This window comes from Macrobrachium nipponense, chromosome 33 (assembly GCF_015104395.2).
Source record: "Macrobrachium nipponense isolate FS-2020 chromosome 33, ASM1510439v2, whole genome shotgun sequence".
In the NCBI taxonomy this organism is placed as follows: domain Eukaryota; kingdom Metazoa; phylum Arthropoda; class Malacostraca; order Decapoda; family Palaemonidae; genus Macrobrachium; species Macrobrachium nipponense.
In genome coordinates, this window is record NC_087219.1 from 3,625,984 (window position 1) to 3,644,674 (window position 18,691).

Below are 18,691 nucleotides of genomic sequence, written 5' to 3' on the forward strand. Positions count from 1 at the left end.
GTTTAAGCGGTAGTTTACGTGACAGTTGAAGAATTCGGTCGTTAGAGATGAGGCAGCCGAAACGGAGGGGAAGGGAAGGTTGTAAGTAGTAGAAAAAGTAGTTAATTGGCAAATTAAGTATTAACAATTAACAGGCGTGGAGTTCTGTAGCGATATCTCTGGGGGACTAATCTCTACATCCTGGATTTCATGAAGGACAAATGAATGGAAACTCATCGTAGGTTAGCAGGAACTTACTGACATTGAAGTCTTCCACGAGAATGACGTCGGTCTGAGTCTCACCACCAGCACCCAGGTTTCGTTTTTAGGTCTTTGTTTTAATTAATGTCCCTCCGTGGGATTGTGACTTCTTCTGTTTGAGTTCCTGCTTCGACTTGCGATTCTTTGGTCTGGGTTCCTATTTCCACTAGCAAAATAGGAACTACTAGCTATGTGGGGTTGGGGGGAATGAACTTAGGGGTCGGGGAAATATGCATAAGGGCAGGGGAAGATCTTAGGGGTCGGAGGGGTGATTTTAGGGGAGGTTGGGGAGCAGGAGGTTGGAGGTAAAGAAAGGATGAGGGGTTGGGGATGTAATGACGGGGTTTGGGAGGTTGTGCAGGGGAAGGTTGAGGAGTTTGCCGTGGAGGAGGCAGATTCGTCATCGGGTGTATTCTTGGCTTGCTTGGAGGTCTTCTTGGTGGCGATGGCTGGCGTTCTCGAGGTCTTGCAGGCGGTGGGGGGATGCCCTTCATCCTCCAAATCTTCTCCAGTCTGACGGGGCATCCCTTAAACCATGCATGGTGGGACGTGACAGATTGGGGATGGGGAACAGTGTGGCCCTTTGCTTTAAACTTTTCAAGGCAAACGTCGGTCTCGTGACGCTGGCTGCAAATCCCGCAGACATGTTTGGTGGTACACTACTAGTCCCGCAGCCCGGACCATTGAGATACAACGAACGAGATACCGACTGTAACCCCTACCGGTATTTAGGAGTAGACTTGTAAACTGTGAAACTGACCGTCTGCCGAAAATATATGGGTGGCTTACTTAACAAGCACCACTAATTGCTCGTTAGATTTTGGGTCTAGATCCAATATATGAGATACCAGATAAAGCTAATATATAATATATCTGCAGACTCTACTGAATATAGAATGACCAGTGACAGACATTTTGGAGGGTGGGTTCCCCCTGACAGACGCACTGGAAAGGGGGAGTTAATTGGATCTAGATCCAACTTAGGAGATACCGAGTAAAATTTACACTACAATAGCACTGCAAATCCTAGAATACTGTGGTGGTAATGACAGACGTTTTAGTGGGTGGTTACCCACTGACAGACGCTCCACAACGAGTGGGTGAGTGGGGAGAGCAGGATCTGCATCCAACATTGGAGATACCAAGTAAAATTTCTACTACAATTGCACTGCACATCCTAGAATGCTGTGATGGTAATACCAGGCATTTTAGTGGGTGGTTACCCCCTGACAGACACCCCACAATGAGTGGGGAGGGGGAGGGGGAGACAGGAACTGCATCCAACTTTGGAGATACCATATATAATTTGTACTACAATAGCACTTCATATCCTAGAATGCTGTGATGGTAATGACAGACATTTTAGTGGGTGGTTTCCCCCTGACAGACACACCCTAACAGGTGGGCAAGGGGACGGGCAAGCCCTGATAATGAATGTCCAGATTAGTATAGTGGGCTACTATTGACCCTTATTATACATTATCGTGATATATTTAATAAATATTTTTATCCTTACTTTATCCTTTGTATTTATCTAACACAGTTTCCCAACCTTTGGCACTTTAAGGAACCCCTGAGACAATTTTCCTCATACCAAGGAACCCCAATACACACACACACACTCACACACACACACACACACACACACACACACATATATATATATATATATATATATATATATATATATATACATATACATATATATAATATATATATATATATATATATATATATATATGTGTGTGTGTGTGTGTGTGTGTGTGTGTGTGTGTGTAAGCATTTGTTATTTAATTACCTTTAGTATAAACAGAGGGAAAAAACAAACTCGCACGATATGTTACGATAAAATAAATATAAAACTACGATTTCTCACGCCATGTTTAACGAAAAATATATACTTATAAATAACAAATAATTAAATAAAACATGAATTCTTACGGAACACCTGGCGATCGATCACGGAACCCTCGCGGAACCCTGTTTGACGATGGCTGATCTAACACAAAAATTATTTATTTGTTTCATATAAATAACAGTCATCTGTAGGCCCATAATAATTCAGTCATATTATTATTTTTTCAAGCAAGCAACTGACTTCAATTATAGTGGGGGAGCCCGGGGGGGCTGGTTGGCTACGGGAGGGTAAGTTGGCACACTCAAAATGACTTTAAAGTTTCTTACCAATAGATGACTCTAATACATATTGTGTAATTGCCACGTTGTTCCTCCATTACCAGCAAAATTCTATAGAGATAGAAACGTAGGAGCTCGAATTTATGAGACAATTTGATTTTTATGATAGTAAGTAAATATTTTAATCTTTCTGTTTATTTGCTATAACATCTATACATTCATAAAGATTGTTGTTCAATTATAGCATAGTTTTCCTTATGGTTTAAAGATTCTATACGTTATAAAATTATTAATTCAAGGCTTCTTGGTGTGGACTGGTAAGCGTTTTTGTACCAAATGTTAGGGATGGGGCAAGTTGGCTCAAAATAAATGGGGCAAGTTGGCACACGTTATTTGATAACAATAGTTAGCCTATTTATTTATATAATTTACGTTTTGTTTCTGGATTTTTTGAAGGATAATGAGATTAGTGTCCTATCATTTCCTCCACATTGTTCTCACAAGTTGCAGCCCCTGGATTTTAGTGTTTATAGACATCTGAAGAAATGTGTTAACAGGGCATGTGATTCGTGGATGACTGGTAATCCAGGATCAAGTACGCCCATCTGTGACATTCCTGGTAAAGTTTCCTCGGCTTTACCTCTAGCTGTCACTTATTCTGATGTTTTCAATTGGTTTAGGATGATGGAATTTCTTTGAATTACAGACTATTTCAAGATTTGGATTTTACGGGTGGTTATGTAACAGATTGAGAGATGTCCGAAAAGACACATGGGCTTCAGATCAGTCATCAGCGTGATACAGAGTTTAAGAACTGCTCCTGTTGATCCAGAAGAAAGCTCAACTGAAGAGGCCAGGAGAAGTGTGGGTCCAGTGCAGGGCATGTAACATGTGGGAGTATGAAGACTATGACGAGGATTTATTTCACACCTGCCACAATTACAACTAGATGATGATCTGAAGTAATACTAATGCCTTATATTTTGTATTTTGGAAATTCAGAGGGTATTTTTGCTATTTGATTTAAATGCAATGTAGTAATTTTCTTTTAATTATCAATGTGCCAACTTACCCCATAATGTGTGCCAACTTACCCCGTGGGGCAAGTGGCACGAAAAGTTTATTTTTTTTTTTCGAAAGCTTATTGTTATCTTATGTTGAAAGCAAACAACAATTATTTTGCTCTATGATAAAGACGAATGTTAATATTTTTCAATGATGGTAAGAATTTTGCAAAATATTTCGTTTTATATTCGCAATAACCAAAATTGTAAAAAGTGTGCCACTAGCCCCTGGTCTCCTTTGTTTACGAGATGAAAATTAATGTAGCGGTGGTTGGAAGACTGGCACTATAAAGTAGCATATAAGTTCTTATCATTATTAGAGTTATTACTGTAAAATGTCTATGTATATAACATTTTTTAAATAGAGTTACGCACCCATTAAATAGATAGTAATACATATGTAATATACATGCTATAGTCAAGGTACAGATCATAATATATGCGCTATAGCCTACTCGGTTTGTTTTATCGAAGCAGGACTACCTTCTTTTGGTTTCAACTGACTTTCATGCTAATGAAATCATGGGTACATTTTTGTATTATCAGTTTTATGAATGAATATTGTTGTTACTATAGTCGATTTTTTTTTGGCTGGTGTAAAATTCGTCAGATATAATACACCTGGCTGAGGAAGGAACAGAGGATCTCTGTTTTTTAAACAATCTCTCTACACACCAAGTTATTTCGAACATTTCCATTCTCTCAAGAAGATTGTGAATAAATACAAGAGCAAACTAGACCAAAAAAAATAATCACCTAGCATTAATGTAAAGAAAACAAGAGAAATGAAAAATTAGTGCGATTGTCAATTTTTTCTATCGTTGATGTTTAATGAGTCAGTGTTTAGCGAATTGTTAGGGTTTAGTGAGTAAGCGTTTAGTGAATGTTTATGAGTAAGTCTTTGATGAATGTTTAGGGTTTAGTGCCTGTTTAATGTCAGTATTCAGTGAATGTTTACTGAGTCTTTAGGGTTTAGTGAATGTTTTGTGAATGTTATTGAATGTTTATTGTGTAAGTATTCAGTGAATGTTTTGTCTTTAGGGTTGTAGTAAATGTTTTGTGAATTTTTAAATGAACGTTTAGTGAATTGCTTGTGAATGGTAGTGCTTAGTGAATATTAGTGTGTAGTATTCAGTGAGTGTTTAGGGTTTTAGTGAAAGTTTTGTGAAATTTTAAGTGAGCGTTTAGTGAATGTCTTGTAATGTTAGTGTTTAGCAAATGTTTAGTATGTAAGTGTTTATAATATTTTAATGAGTGGGATCATTGTTCACTGTTTAGTATTTAATAAGTATTTAGGGTTTGGTAGCATTTAGTATTTAATGAGTGCTTAGGGTTTAGTGAATGTTTAGTGTTTAATCGATTTTTAGGATTAATTGAGTGTTTAGTGAATGTTTACCGAGTGTTGGGGTGGGGATAATGAGTATTTAGTAAATTTAGTGTTTAAAGTGTTTAGTGAGCATTTAGTGTATAGTGAGTGCCTAGTGAGTGTTTGGGTATCAGAGTGTTTTGTGTTATTGAGAGTGTATGTGAGTGTATGTTAAGTGTGTGTGTGTGTGTGTGTATAGTGAATTGTCTGCAAGTGTGAGTGCTTACTGAGTAAGTGCATTGGTGAGTGTGGTAGTGTTGTATTGTACTACATTACTGTTTAGTTAGTGCTTCGCTACCATATGCAAAGAAACAGTCCTGTATTTACACAGGACCACTTTATGCTTGACACTGCTTAGATCCAAGAGCAGATGCTTAGGTCTGACCACAATGGTTGGCGTGCTTAGGTGTGTTTTCGTAATAATATAATATAATAATAAATATAATAATAATAATAATAATAATAATAATAATAATAATAAAGATTAAAAAAGTAATAATAATAAAATATAGTACTAAGAGCTGGACCGAGACCTTTCAATATGGCCTTCCGAAGTCACTCTCGGCAGGGAGATCGCTACTCCAGTGATTGACGCCCTATGCCTTGCACACAGCTGACATATTTGCACATTCAGTTGTCCGATTTTTATGACTGTTGGAGACGCATTATAAATCATATTAACAATGGTAAATACATTGAGCAGACGTGAGGATATAATATGATGTTAGTGCATGTCTACTGGATATAATGAACAAATAAAAAAAAATATTACTAGGGAGAAAATTAGCCGAATAATGGTCGTCAAAGCCAGCATCGATAGAATGTATCGAACACATAAACATCAAACTGCGTATCATTTTTATTTGAGTTTAGATTTTCTTCCTTGAATATATATGGTACCTGATACTTGGTGATAGTGTACAGATCAATTTGAGTGAGGCAGCCCAAAATAAGTGGACTATTAGATAATTGACATGATATTAGAGGCCAACTTAATTTGGGAGTCAGGAGCTCCAAGTTGTATGATCGTCAACTTCGGGAGGGGGAATAAAATGGGGGAAAATGTTTTAATCTTTATAGTTAGCTTATCCTGAACAATTCATTCACATTTTCGTTTCCAGTAATTATTTGTGTTGTGATACATCATCTCTTTGTGAATGTGCGGGTGTTAAAACGGCTCTTTATGATGGGACTTTGATCTTAATATCAATCGAATTCCCATATCCGATAAAAATTTTATTTCATCCACCCGAACCAACAGCAACTAAAGAACAATTCAGTTATGGTAAGACATGTTGGGCTACGAACCTCGACATGGCAGCAGTGCCTAACTATAGGCAAGAAAAGAAAATGACCAAAGACGCTATTAAAAACGAGAATACATATCTTACATTTCTTTTTTTTAGAGGAATTGAGAGTGGCACCAATGACTGACGTTTAATTATTCAAAAAGGGCTCAGCACACATACTTATAGCTGTTGCCATTTGTGACCCCCTCCCCCCATTCAGATAAAATACTTTGTGTGAAGTAATAACTCCAAACCAAAGAATAGTGCTAATATTATATAGTATATATATATATATATATATATATACATATATATATATATATATATATATATATATATATATATATATATATAATACACATATATATATATATATATATGTGTGTGGGTGTGTGTGTGTGTGTGAAACTATAGAAAGTAGAACTAAGCCTAGTAAGTCTCACACATAGTATTTATATAGATGTGGTGGAATTAATGAAGTGAAATATTCCAAACTTCATAGGAATTTTAAAAAATAACTCGGCAGTAATTCTTATCCTGAAACACATCTATTCTTGAATTTTATGCCTTTTACATTTTATCAGGCTCACGATTTTCAGATACTTACCATATTTCTAATATTAATATTGCCTATGGATAGATTTTGAAGTTATTTCAAGGTGTCCCATCTCTCACCTTCCAATCGTAGGTTCTTTTGTCTGTGTTTGGAGGGCTGGTCTTCTGTTGCTAGGGGGAACCACCCACTAAAATATCTGGCATTACCATCACAGCATTCTAGATGTGCAGTGCTATTGTAGTACAAATTTTACTTGGTATCTCCGATGTTGGATGCGAGCCTGTCTTCCCCCTCCCCCTCCCAGCGTGTTGTGGGGTCTGTCAGGGGGAAACCACCCACTAAAATATAGTCGTTACCACCACAGTACTCTAAGATGTGCAGTGCTATTGTAATACAAATTTTACTTGGTATCTCCAATGTTGGATGCAGTTCCTGGCTCCCCCTCCCCCTCCCCCCCAACTTGTTGTGGGGTGTCTGTCAGGGGGTAACTACCCACTAAAATATCTGTCATTACCACTGCAGTACTCTAGGAAGTGCAGTGCTATTGTAGTACCAATTTTACATGGTACTATGATGTTGGAGGAGATCCTGTCTCCCCCTCCTTTCCCCCTTCCCCCCCCCACTCGTTTGTGGGGTTGTGTCTGTCAGGGGGTAACTACCCACTAAAACGTCTGTCATTACCACCGCAGTACTCTAGGATGTGCAGAACTATTGTATTAGGTGCAGTTACTTTAATACTAATTATGTTCACGATACAAATATGGTGTTTAGGACAACGGTAATTGACAAATTAATTCAGGCATTGTCAATTTATTTTATTTATTTTTAGCTGATAGGTAAGATGGGGGAAAGAAAAGTGAGGGCAGTTAGTTAGCTAACCATGGTAGGGAATAATGTAGAAAGTTAAGTATTAATAAGAGTAATGTAAAGTGTGGTTTATCCAAAATTTTATTTGGGTAAGGGCACAATCTTTTTAACTATGGTCTTAATATAACCTATTACAATAATGATCTTACATTATATTAACATGGTGAATTGTACAGATTTTAACGTTAATGTTAACATAATGATTTTGCAATATATTTACGTAGTAAGTTCTACATATTACTTTTCCACAAGACATTTCTTAAAAGTATAATGGTTGAGGTTCATCGCGATGAATATAATTCTGAAGATTCTCTTCTCCACCTTCTGTGGTCTTTGTTGTTTGAGTAGTTTCTATCTTCTGCTTCAGATTCTTCTGTCAATTCACTATTGCACTAAACTAGTTTACTCCATATACTGGTTGCCAGTATGTAGAATCTGATTAATTGCTACTACTTTGTATTTGTTGTGTATTTTATCTACATTCGGATCATCATATTCTTGAATGTTTCTCATTACATTCCTTTATCTTTTTTAACGCACTTATATTAGAGGTCGATGCTAAACACGTGGGTATTATGGATATTCCATTATAGGCCTGATTAGACTTTTGTAGAAATGGATATTTATATTTTTGTTCATATTCCTAAAACATTTTAGCTTTGTATTCTGTGTTCTTGCTATTCTCAGCCTTTCTGCGAAATGTCTTTATATTCATCTTTGTCCGAATTGCATTCCTAAAGTAGATATTCTTGTGTTTTCAGGCAAATTAAGTGGTTGTTGGTCTAATCTTGTTTGTGCAGGTTTGTGTGCAGATAGTGATACCAGTTGGAATTTGGATTTATTTCTGTTTTCCACTTTATTCAACTTATCTTTCAATTTGGCCCATTGTTTTTTTTTGTGCTACTTGTCTTCAAAGTTAGGTCCCTTCTTCGTGTACGTTTTTCCGGATGTATAACTTTTTGAGTTATATCATCTGCAAAGCAGACAACAGTACAGTACTCTGGTGGTGGAGTCACATCTGATGTATATATAATAAAGGATTATGTTGGCTGAGTACAGATCATTGTGGGACTCCTCTTAGTTACGGGAATGGATTCCTTATGTAGTTTTTTGACTTCATTGCTGCTGTTCGATCTTTGAAGTTTCAGTTTTTTCTCAAATGCCAAGAAGGTTAAAATGTAACATTTTGTATTGAATTCCTTGTATCTTTACTTTGTCAAATGCCTTAGTTATATCTCTACATACTAGGTTGCATAGGTACTTTCTTCTTTGTGATGATAGTGAAATTCTCTCATTTATTGTTGCTATTGCAATCTGGGTTCCTCTTCCTTTTCTAAATCCCTATTTGTTGATATTGTGCAGTTGATTACCTTCTAGGAACAACCTTTACCTGTTGTTAATTATTTTTTCAAATATTTTACCAAATATTTTTAATAATGATATTGGTCTAGTTATAATTCTAGACCAGACTAGTATCTTTTCCTGTTTTGTCCATTTAAATCATTATTGCATTCTTGAATATAATTTGAAAATGTTCCATGTGAGACCCTAATTGTATCTTTATTTCAAATGCAATGTCTGGTAAATTTTGAATTATGGCCTTGTTAATTCCATTTCCTCCTGGTGCCTACTTTAAGATTTTAAATTATTAATTTATTTTCCCGTAACTCTACTTTCCTTGTTAGTGTGCAGTCTTCATCGAATCTGCTAATATCAACTGCATGGTGCGGATTTGTTCTGTCTGTTGTTCAATGAATTTTTCTTAGCTCTTGGTCTCATACATTTTTCATCATTCCTGTGCTTTATGTGGGTGGTGATGTATTAGTTTTTGTTTTCTTCCCATCAGTCTTGAAAACTGAGTAATTGGGGTATTGTACTGTATTTGTGTATGTTTTATTAGGTCTTCCCAATTTGATGATATATCTGGAGTTTCTTGTACTAACTTCTTTTACCGATACATATCTTCTCTTTAATGTGCTGTTCCAACCTGGTATAAGTACTGTATTTTGGATGTTGTTGTAGTGCCATTCTACTAATTTTAACTTGCTACTACTAATAGGAAGTGGCAGTGTAGTGTATTTATTTACGTATTGGTATATGATTTATTATAGCTTCCTCTATTTTTGTACATTATTAAAGTTCTTTGTCTACTATTTCTTTTATTTATATTTAATTTGAATTCATTGATGGTTGTCTACACATTTTTGAAGCTTGGCCAACTTTCTCTTTTTTATATTTTGTATTTTTGAAGATAGAATAGTTTATTGGATTAGTTGACAATGTGATTACCATTGGTATATGATCAAAGGAGGTTGCTGGTCCTTTCGTAATGGCAATACTGAGGTGAATTTCGTTATTTCCTAATATTATATCTGGCTTTCCTTTTCTGTTATTGGTACGGAAGTATCAAAATCAGGTCCCTAAGTGAAATCTATCTTTTATTTATCAATCTATTTCTTGATCTGTGTAATTAGATGCCTTTATCCAAATAGTTGGTGTCCCTGGCATTTAGATCCGCAATGAGAATAGGTTGGTTCTCTCCTGCTCAATAACTCATGACTCGGCGGTGGAAAGTGGGAAATGTCTCCTTGGCGGCTTGTTAACCTGTCGTGATCACTATCGGTCCTTTGTTAGTTTGAATCTGGACTGCTAAAATGTCGCCTTGGAAATAATCTAGTATTTTATGTCTGTTATTTTTGTTTGTTATTGCTATTACTGCAAAGGGTTCATCAGCGAAGTCTTGCATATATGTATTGCATCCAAACATTTTTTTTTTTGGTTTCATAGTGTTCATTGATTAATATTATGCCAGGGTCTTATATATATATATATATATATATATATATATATATATATATATATATATAGTATATATATTGTATCATTCCAATTTCTTTTCCAGTATTTTACATTGATATTTAACTTCTCGCTAATTGGAGTCCATTTGAATTACAATGGTGTAATAATTGTTATTTTTATAATTTTTCCGTTTTTCTGGTATCCCTCTACTGGCGTAGTTTGTTTTTGACGCTGAAGTTGATAATCCTTCTGGATTCTGCAAAATGGGAGAACTGGAAAAATCTGAGAGAAGCTTAATAGAGAGGCTTGTATTTTTAAATTATTTCAGGTTTTGCAAATTTAACTTTATAGTGAAATTCGGCCAATAATTATATGGAATTTTCAATTTACAGGTGGACACTGTTGGTGCTGTCGAACACTACGCTTCGAGCTGCTGGGTAAGAGCAAGGTACCCTGGGTAAGAGCAAGGTACCCTGGGTAAGAAGTTGTCAGAGATGGTGTGGTGGGCACGAAGTCACACTACTCTCCCACAACATACTGACAGTGGATCACGATTTCGTCGGGGGCATGTGCCATGACGGTGTGAACAGTATCATCACCTGCATACCCTCACTGGAGATATATAGTGCCCAATCATATACTCTTAAATTGTTAAAGATTTTACTTGCTAACAAAGGTCAATTTTTGTAGTAGGTTAGTTGGCTAAAGAAGCAGCATAATTCAATGCAATTGCCATAGTCTTTCATTGAACTTAAAATACGGATTCTCACAGTGAATCTATAGATTTCATAACTTAATATAAAAAAGAAATAGGTTGGGTTGACAAATTCAACGATTATTATTGTAAAGACTTTATGAATCAAAACTGTTGGTCTTGATATATGAAATAGAATAAAATCCCTGGCTCAGTTTGAAATCCTACGCTCAAATAGTTGAAAACTCAAAAAAATATGTATACATATATGTAGAATTACATAGCTTAAAATCTTATAGACAACCTAAAAAACCTAAGCTCACAATCATACTTTAAAAACCGCCGAAGACTTTAATCCCTTAAAATCCTAAATACTCTTATTCCTTTAAGTATCATCACGTTCTGTATTATAAGTTTCATTATAATTTGATGAAACTGCTTTCCAGAATTTATTATTGCACTATTGGTAGAAGCCTTTAGTAACTTGCGTCAAATTCTGATTTTAGACTTGGTACTCATTCGAAGAGTCACTTCTTTCAGTCTTAAAAAAGATTAGCTATTTCATAAACGTGTCTGATTTTTTCAGTTTGATTTTAGATATTTTCCTTCGTATGAGTCATTCCGTTGTAAGTCTATTGCATAATCATTAGCCTTATCTATTTCTTGAGGCTTCGGTTATTTTTTCTTTCTTTCTTGGAAGTATTAAATAATCACTATCCTTAATTTCTTTACTAGGCTTTATTAGAAATGAAATTTTATCTTTCCTCCAACGGTTGGCATCGTCAACAATAAAATAGCCAAGAGCTTCAGAGCAATAAAATGTTGACAAACTACTGTTGACTGAAGCAGACGCCTCCTGACCTCTTGGAGTTCCTCCCTCCGGCCGGTCTTTAGAGTCACCGCTCCCCTCCAGACTTGGTCTCCTTCAGGGACAGCAGGTCGTAGTAATCTGGGAGTAGACGAGAGCCGGGATGTCTTCTGTAGTCTGGAGTAATTGGGGAGTAGGTTGGAGAGGTAGGCGCTTGGAGGATGGCGTCTTGACTGTGCTTTTTGGACAAATTTTCTGGCGTTGGAGGTTTCCTCCTCTTGGCATATTCTTTCTGGTGTAATGTAGCTCCTGTAAAAATATAAATAAAATCACTCCTATTAAAAATATTCTGTTACCTTATTCATGGAAATCTATGAGATTACTTAAATATTAAGGAAATTTAAACTTAACTAAGGAATTTAAACTTTAAAAAAAACAAATAAAATTAGGTTAGTAGAACTGTGATATGTATTTGCTTCGTACCCACCAAATTTGTGACAGAAAAAAGTCCAGACCCTATAGATGATCGATTACATAATGGCTGAGGTATTTTACTGTGGACGTATACAAAAGTATGCTTAGGTGAAGGAATATTCATTATACTTAAGAAAAAAAAATATTTCCTAACTAATTCATAACTAACTCCTCCTTCGCTTAATACTGACCCAGCGCCTTTGTCCATACAACTCCTGCATGGTGTTGAAACTTTGAATTTTGTATCTAAGTCTCCTACATTGCCATTTACTGGACAGCACTAAGCGAAAGAGAGAGAGACTGGGGATGGGGTGGGTGGGGTTGGGGTGGAGGGTGGGGGAAGGGGAATGTTGGAAGCGGGGTTAAGGAGGCATTGTACATATGTCTAAGAACGCTTTAGTATATAATTCTCTCTCTCTCTCTCTCTCTCTCTCTCTCTCTCTCTCTCTCTCTCGTGCTCTCTCTGATTTAGGCCTATGATCATCGTTCAATAAAAAACTAGTTTTAAAAATCCCTTTACCGTCACAATAAGTTTTCATATACAATTCTATGAGATGTCATCAAGTCGTTTGTCGGGCACCACAGATTGTGTGATTAAAAAGTCTAGGTAAATTTGCTGAAGTTAATTGTGTACTTTTGTAGACTTAAGGATTCTTTGACAAGGCAAATAAGGAAAGTCATTTTAGAAAGTCTGTTGAGTAAAGGCATAAAAGCGGAATTATTATGTGGATTTCAGATATTTTTCAAACAAAGACCAGTGTCTGGTTTTAAAGGTCATGAATCTGAAGAGAGAATTTGAATTGGAGTACCCCACAAGGGGGTGTTCTCAGCCCTATGCTGTTCAATATTCTTACGGACAGGATAGCTTCTTATAAATTTTATGGAGAACCACAAGTTATAATATCGTATATACTCGAGTAACGTGCGATCTCTCCAGATCATGCGACCCCCAAATGTTCACCAATAAACTGGTTTTGTCATATAGCTCATGTATCATGCGAGTTCCTTTTGTTTCCGAGACCGTCAGTTCATAAGGTCGGTGGTTAAGCATGCTATAATGGCCGAGTCATTCAGATGTGTGCTGCTGCTAGTCAAGTTCGGTAATTTTCTTACTAAATCTCGAGAATTGAATAGAAAATCTCAAGATTAAAAAAGAATCCCAAGAAAATAATAATTGTAAAAATTAACACGCCTTGGAGTCCTAGATCATTCTCTCTCTCTCTCCTCTCTCTCTCTCTCTCTCTCAGGAATAAATACTGTAATTTGAGTCTTTCACCAACGGGTATAGTAAATGTGTAGACGTGTGCGTGTTTTAAAAAATGTGCAGTACACACACATTCCGATGTTTCGGTTTTTGGGATTTTTTCAGATTTCGGAAATGTGAGGTCAGATGCATAATCAAACAAACATCACTACTGCGGCAAAAAACATTTCTCCCATTATGTTTTTCATTATTGTTATTTATTAATTACAGTTATTTAAATAAATATTATAATACTATTAAATGAATGTGAGATAATTAAGATCTACCTAATAATAAAATAGTGGGATAGGATAATTAATACCATATGTTCACTAATAGCTATTATTTTCAAAACAAACATTCCGTAAAACAAACGCAAAAAATATATGTACATAATCAAAATATAATAATGTTTAGCAGTTCAACTTGTGAATTTTAACAATAAGTATGACTATATAATATATTTCACCATATCATCTTGAAGTTGAAGTCGTCAAATTTTGAGGATGGTCTGGGAAAAGGATTTGCACTTTGTGATTACGTATCGCTACAACACCATGTGGTATTTTCATATACCACTATATTAATGACGCATCCTGCTACGACACACTGGTATTTTTCATACCACTATACATTAAAGTTAAAATGATCATATTATATTATTGTTTTCACGAAGAAATAATTATATAAAGAAAATTATTGAGTAATTTTTGCCGTCAGCAGTCAGAAAATCACGATCATGGTAACGTTCAAATACTCTCTCTCTCTCTCTCTCTCAGGAAAGATGCCGTCAATTCAATTTATCAGTATCTTTTTCTGATAGACAGACAGAGTAAATATTTAGGACTCCAAGGCTTGGCATACGTCAATTATTTTATTATCTTGGGATTTTTTGTTGGTTAATCTTGGGATTTGCCATGGTCAACTCTTGGGATTTAGTAAGAAAAATGCAATATTTGAGTAGCAGTAGCAGTAGCAGCAGCGCACACCCAAATGAATCAGGTAAGCCTAGAACGCCAAACAATAGTATTTACAAAATGAGCTGAGTTCTCTGGCTGGGCTGTTTTGGTCCTCCCACGTGTTTGATCGCATATCTGCCAAATTTATAACAACAACAGAGATAAAACCATTTCTCCCATTACAGATATCAAATATTATCTTTTCCGTTACGTATAATTCTAAATAAATTACGTAGGTTCACGATTGATAAAGTTTTTTTATGCAATAACAAGAAACGGAGTCAGATTTTCTATCAACATGGCATCTCATTTTGGTGCTGTTTGCGAATATTTCAACAGTTCCACGTGCGTTTAAATCCATACTGACTGTACAGTCTGGAGGCAGTTCTCCCTTCTACACATATCTTGATTTCTTAATATCGTAGGTATAGAATAAATTGGTGAGCAAGGAAATATGAAATAAAGCATAACAGAGTAAGTTTGACGAGTGAGAAAATAAACAATCGTATACAGACAGATTCTCTCTCTCTCTCTCTCTCTCTCTCTCTCTCTCTCTCTCTCTCTCTCTCTCTGACAAAATAATAAATAGGAAACAATGACTGAATATTGCTTGAATGCGATATGGCAAAGGTTTGGCCTGACTGAAGTGTGGAGTGACTTTGACACCGACTTACAAGTTATTCCTGGTCATCTCGCAGCCATGGGATAGACATCAACTTCACAGCCGAGAGAGGGCAATCGTATACAAATAAATAGGTATGGAAAAATGCGAAATGCGGGCCTGTTGTCCCATAAAAAAAAACTCTCCGCTCGGACAGCTGTAGTTTTGGAGAGAGAGAGAGATTTAGGAGAGAGAGAGAGAGAGAGCAGAGAGAGAGAGAGAGAGAGAGAGAGGTAGAGAGAGAGAGCAGGGCCCGGGCCCATAGGGAGGAGATTAAAGTACCTGGGAATGAAAACCCCTTATAAAATCTTATAATTATAGCCCTCGGGGTTTGTCTCAAGGACATTCAAAGGTCTGTCACACACGGGCAGTTGTTGTTTTTTGTAAAATTAGCATAAGGGCAGATCTTTAAAAGCCACGCCAGAGAGCTCGCCACGGTGACAAGAACTACGTATACCTTCCATATGAATTGACGATGTCCTATACGAAGATGCAGGAGATGAGATGAAATGATCAAAGATCTGGATGATGATGAATATGAGACTGCCTTTGATGGCAAAGATTCGGAGCATATTTGATGATACGGACACGGAGAGGCGACTTTGGTTTGGAGGATTGTAGTTTTTTTTTTTTTTTAATTTTATGCATTTTTTTTTTTTTTTACTTTTAATTTAATAAATTTTCACTTGCCTGTGTATCCTAAAATAAAAATAATAGTTCAAGTAACAAATGTTTCTTTTACCGAGTAAAACAAAAGTAAAAAATCCTTCGGTATTGTGCCTTATCAACTGATTTGGAAATTATAGATGGTTAGTCTAGAACAGTTAAATATGTTGTATAAACCAAAATAATGCAAATGGCGCACGATCGCTCTTTTGTATTTTAAAATACAGAGTATATGAGAATGCATACAATATTATTGGATACAGTGAAGTACAAGTAAAGTTATGCTTTACTTGTACTTCACTGTATCCAATAATATTGTATGCATTCTCATATTACTACTGTATTTTAAATCTACTGTTTTCCTCCGTAGTAACTATCGCAATCTGCCGATTTGGGAAAGCATAGACGGTACGCTAATTTTATACCGCGTGTAATGATGCAACCCCTTTAAAATTAGCTTCAAATTAGGTTTCAAAAGTCGCATAATATGCGAGTTTATAACGTGGTAGCCATTTTTTCATATAAAATTACATGCTTCATTCTGAGCCACAGCCTTGTTTTCCTCGTCAGTCATTATGTCATAAAGAGCCTCTCTCATCTCTCTGTAACTGTGCACTGGAGCCTTTGTTGGCATCTGCTCTGCAAGACCAACGAGTTTCATTTAGTCTTGGGGACACACAACTGCCTATCAGCTCTTGTTAATTTTTCTTTGAGCGTAGCACAGTATGCCATGGATGCTGTGAAAAACACACAAATTTGTTGAACAAAGTCAAAGTAGTGAATAGCTGCAGCATGTATTAGCTGCTGCCTTTCCCACTGAATGAAGGGAATGTCCAAAGCATGGCACAAACTAACTGATAACCAATTCAATAGTCCTTGATGAGGGCTTGCATTCCTTTATTACTTCCGCTCATATGAGCAGCATTATGATAGGACTGCCTCTGCAATCAATATTGTGGCCCTCTAAAATCTGAAACAAGGCTTTGGCCATATCAGAACCATTGCGACCTCGATTGTCCATGAATGTCAAGAACCTTTCTTTTGGTAATGTGTCTTTCATATATTTATAGCGTATGACTAAAGTTTAGTTGATCAATGTGACCCTCATCTGGGGTGAGTCAAGAGAAATAGAATCAATATTTTGACTTCTTGATTCTTGATATTATTTCTTGCAGTACATGTTCGCCCATATTCCAATTACTCCAATTCACAAATTGTAGAGGAGAGATAATTTGTGTGACCTCGTCTTTTATTTGCATGCAGTTTGATGTGAGTTGCAAGAAATGGATCATACTCTGATAGGGGTTCCAGTATACCAAGAAAACTTCCACTTGACGAGAACCAATCAGTCCATCTGTGCCTCTGAATGCTAGTCCTCACTCCGCGATAAATTTAATTGTACTTACAATACGTGTAAGAAGTTTACACCGGTATTCTTGCAATTGAGCTACTGATTTGGTAATTCTTGATCTATTCAGCCATGTTCTTTCCATAGTTTGGCTTCAGTAATGATGGATTCTAGATGGCACTTTGATTTCTCGTGATCAGCTATCCTGTCATTTCCATGCTTCCAGTCACAAAATCCATCAGTGGATCATTTGCCCTTTCAGATTCCTGAATCAACAACCTTACAGGGAAAACAATAAACTTTGCCAGTTGTTGGAGAGAAACAGAGCCATGAAACGATTAATTATTTCATTATTAAGTGTTTTCCTCTGAACAAACTTCGAGAACATTTACGTGAGTAATGAATTCCACTCTTCCCTTTCACCTGATCTTGGAGTTTTGAAGCATTTTCCAGTAACTGTTATCAATAATGTTGTAATTTCAACTTGATTCCTTCTTTGCCGAAAAAGTTATCATTTCTTCTGTAGATGACCCAGTCACAAACCAATATCATTCTCAAAACCTTGATTTTTCATACTGACCTTTTCCATAGCAACATCTCCTCGTGTTCCTGTACGTCCTTATGTTCATGTGCACCCCTAGAAAATTGTGTCGACTTCATACACTGGTGTAGAGCTACTTGAAGCTATGGTCCAAAGGCTCTGCCTTTTCTGAAGATGGTGTTTCAGTTTCTATAATTAATTTACTTGTTGGTGCCTCTTCTGACGGATCTGAAGCATTTTCAACAGGCTGTTTTATGCAGCAAGGTCGAAGTAGGTGGTCTTATTAGGGGTACTTTTGACATTGCTTCTAGACGTTTTTTGTCACGTGCTTAAGACATTTTGTGTTTATTTTGCACCACTTTCGTATATACGAGGAGTCTTATGTCTGTCACGCACAAAATAAAATTCAACTTCACATGCCTTATTAATCACTGGATTCATTTCAAACGTCGGACTTGACTGACAACAAGAAATAACAATAAACAAAAGCACTACACATAGTGTAAGCTGACAGTGTATTCTTTACAAATTTTCAACTTTCATTAAAGAGACTACTTCTTACTCTCCTTCTGCTTTCTTAATTAAAATAACAGTTACTCCTTTCAATTTATGTAATTCTAAACTTCTAAAAAATTATCAGTACAATAGTTCTATTAGCCTAATTAGTGGTCTATAGAATAATTGATAACATGAACAAATTCATATATCTTTACCAATACGTTTCTTTTTATTTAAGGGAGAGAAATACAAGATAAAGCGAGGAAAGAAATTAAAACGGAGGGATTGAAAATGAAAAGATAACAGAAAACAAAAGGTCACTAAGGGTGGTAAAAAGAAAATGAAAACCCAAAAAGTGAAAAATGTATAATGGTCATGGAAATCCCCTCATTATGTGGGGGCCCTGGGGCTATAGCCCCTGTTGCCCTCCCTTTAATCCAGGCCCCCTGGTCAAGAGGCTCCTTTTTCAATAAAATGTTTGG

The 18,691-nt window shown here is 36.2% G+C and overlaps 1 long non-coding RNA gene across 1 annotated transcript in view; it reads left to right on the forward strand.

The window, feature by feature from the left end:
• LOC135202668 (uncharacterized) overlaps positions 1-18,691 on the forward strand; it is a 47,887-nt gene that overhangs the window by 2,444 nt on the left and 26,752 nt on the right. The window contains exon 2 of the long non-coding RNA XR_010311776.1: positions 10,710-10,765. This is a non-coding gene — a long non-coding RNA (uncharacterized LOC135202668). The remainder of the gene's footprint in view (positions 1-10,709; positions 10,766-18,691) is intronic.